Below are 2,998 nucleotides of genomic sequence, written 5' to 3' on the forward strand. Positions count from 1 at the left end.
TGTGGGATCCAGCAACTTAACTTCTCTCCCAGCTGCTTACTGAAAAACTCCAACTCTTCTTTAGATTTATTCAATAATATTTATTGAATTTATTACTCTGCTATTGGGTTGCTGGAAAAGTGATGGAACATTTTTGCATAGAAAAATATGTCATGACTTTTCTGACTGCCCAGTAATTTTAGGAACATTCTAATCACTGGCTTTCCAACATGAATAAATAAACATCCTTCCCTTGACAAAGACTGCAGCCCTTTAAGGAAAACATTAGATAAAGTCAGGAAATAATTATTGATTGATTGATTCTGTGGAGACTTTTTGCTGTAGGAAATATGCACACACTGAGGACACACGCACACACACACAGAGAGAGAGAGAGAGAGAGAGAATGAAAAATCCACCTCACCAGGGGGTACAGCCACACTGCACTCACTTCTCCATTCTCTTCCTGGGATTCTGTGTATCCACACACATGTGCTCGGCATGAGTTTCAAGCCACCAGGTCCAGGATTCAAACCATGGTTGACCATGTGGAAGTTCAGAGTCTTAACTACTATACCACCTGCTGCCCACAGGGAATATTTATTTTTAAACTATATTGTGATCATAAATACTAAGGCTATAGCTATGAGGTAGAAGTGGGAAATAACTGAAGGGAATACTAGAGAAAAGTATCAGATAACACTTTGCTGAGGAAGTGAAGGTTCACCTGAAAACGAAAAGTATGAAAGGGAGCCAGTCAACAAAGCCTTTGGTAAATGTCACTTCAGTAGAGAGAAGAGGATGAAAAAAGGCATGAACTGAGAAAAGCTGAGATTATAAACAATATTGCTTTAAAAAAAAAAAAAGTGTCCTAGGTTCCTAGAGCCTTGGGGGATGTAACACTTTGCTGAGGAAGTGAAGGTTCACCTGAAAACGAAAAGTATGAAAGGGAGCCAGTCAACAAAGCCTTTGGTAAATGTCACTTCAGTAGAGAGAAGAGGATGAAAAAAGGCATGAACTGAGAAAAGCTGAGATTATAAACAATATTGCTTTAAAAAAAAAAAAAGTGTCCTAGGTTCCTAGAGCCTTGGGGGATGGACTACAAACTACAGTGATATGGAGCACTGAGATTTGGGCAAGCCCTGATATGGGAAGACATTTTAGTATCTTGAAATATTCTGTGTGCTTTCAATGATGCCTCTGACCTCTGTGTGCCCAGTGGATTAGTATGAATGGGAGCATAGGATCTTACTGACCTTGAAGGAAAGATTAGTTCTTAGCATGTAATCTAGTGACCATGCAGGGTACCTTGTTTCATCCACTGTTTCCTCATGGCAGTTTTTACTTCTGCATTTCTCAAGGTGTAGATCAAGGGATTTAACATGGGTTCAACAATGGTAAAGGACACAGCCATCACCTTGTCTATAGGGTAAGTAACCACAGGCCTCATGTATAGGAAAATACATGCACAAAGAACAAGATGACTACTGTGAGGTGGGAACCACATGTGGAGGGCTTTACACCACCCTTCAAAGCTGTATGATTTCAGGGAACAAAGGATGCCCATATAGGAAACAATGAGGATAAGGAAGATGGCCACACACATCACCCCACTTGTGAGGATGACCAAGAGACCCAGGGTGTGGATGTCCAAGCAGGCAAGTTTCAACAATGGAAACAAATCACACATAAAGTGATCAATGACACTGGGGCCACAGAAAGGTATTTGGTACATGAAGAGAAGCTGTACTGTGGCATGCAGGGATTCCCCCACCCAAGCCCCTCCCACCATCAGGCAGCACACCTGAGGGCTCATGATGGCCGTTTAGTGCAGGGGCTTACAGATGGCCACATAACGGTCATAAGCCATCACGATGAGCAGACTGATGCCCACACCACCAAAGATGTGTTCTGCAAAGTGCTGGGTCATGCAGCCTTCCAGGGAGATGATTGTGCTCTAAGAAAGGAAGTCCACAATCACCTTGGGGGTGATGATAGAAGAGTAGATGACATCCATGAGGGACAAGGATGTGGAGAGGGCTTTACTCCATCTTTCAGAGCCATGGTATTTCAGAAAGCACAAGACAACTACATAGGAGATAAGTAGCATGGAGAAAATAAGCAATCACATGGCAACACTGTGGACTGCCACCACCATTCCCAGCCTGTAGATGTCTCTGCAGGTAAGTTTCAACAATGGGAAGAGATCACACATGAAGTGGTTGATGGCATTGGGACCACAGAAGGGAAAGTTGACCATGAAAAGAATCTACACAGTGGCATGCAGGATGCCTCCAATCCAAGCTGCCACCACCAAGACATGACAGAGCCCCTGTCTCATTATAGTCATGTAGTGGAGGGGTTTGTAGATGGCCAAATAGTGGTCATAGGCCATGACAATGAGGAGGATGATCTCTGATCCTCCCAGGAGGTGCTCTGCAAATAGCTGAGTGAGGCAACCCCCAAAGGAGATGGTTCTCCTCTGGTAGAGTAGGTCGATGATCATCTTGGGGGTAGTGACACAGGTGTAGGAGGCATCTATGAGGGACAAGTAAGGGTGGTGCTGAGGGAGGGAGACAGTGATGACAATGAGCAGATTAGCCAGCACAGTAAATAGGAAAATGAGCAAAAAGACAATGAAGAATATTGTCTGCAAGTGTAGATTCAGTGAGTCCCAAGGAAGCAAATTCAGTCAGTTGTTGAGAAGCATGGATTGATTCATTCAGGTTGTAACACCTTGTGGGGGCCTGAATCCTATATAAATGATTTTAAAATGCAGTTAATTATTTTTTTTTTCCCTTTCTTGGAGAGATTTTTTTCTTATTGGGCGCTTGCGCTTGCCAGAAAGAGAGATAGAAAGTGAGAAATCACCCCCCAGAGGGGATGGCCACGCCACAATCATCCCTTCTCCTCCATTCTCCTCTTGGGATCTTGGGCATGCATGCACACGTGCCTGTTGTGACTTTAAGCCACTGGGTCTGGGACTCGAAATGCGGTTGACTACATGGGAGTCCAGCGA

The 2,998-nt window shown here is 43.8% G+C and overlaps 1 pseudogene; it reads right to left on the reverse strand.

Annotated features, from left to right (window-relative positions):
- The window catches only part of LOC102479051 (olfactory receptor 4C6-like), a 21,455-nt pseudogene that overhangs the window by 14,952 nt on the left and 3,505 nt on the right, over positions 1-2,998 (reverse strand).

The sequence above is a fragment of the Tupaia chinensis genome, unplaced genomic scaffold (assembly GCF_000334495.1).
Source record: "Tupaia chinensis unplaced genomic scaffold, TupChi_1.0 Scaffold147684_1, whole genome shotgun sequence".
Lineage (NCBI taxonomy): Eukaryota > Metazoa > Chordata > Mammalia > Scandentia > Tupaiidae > Tupaia > Tupaia belangeri.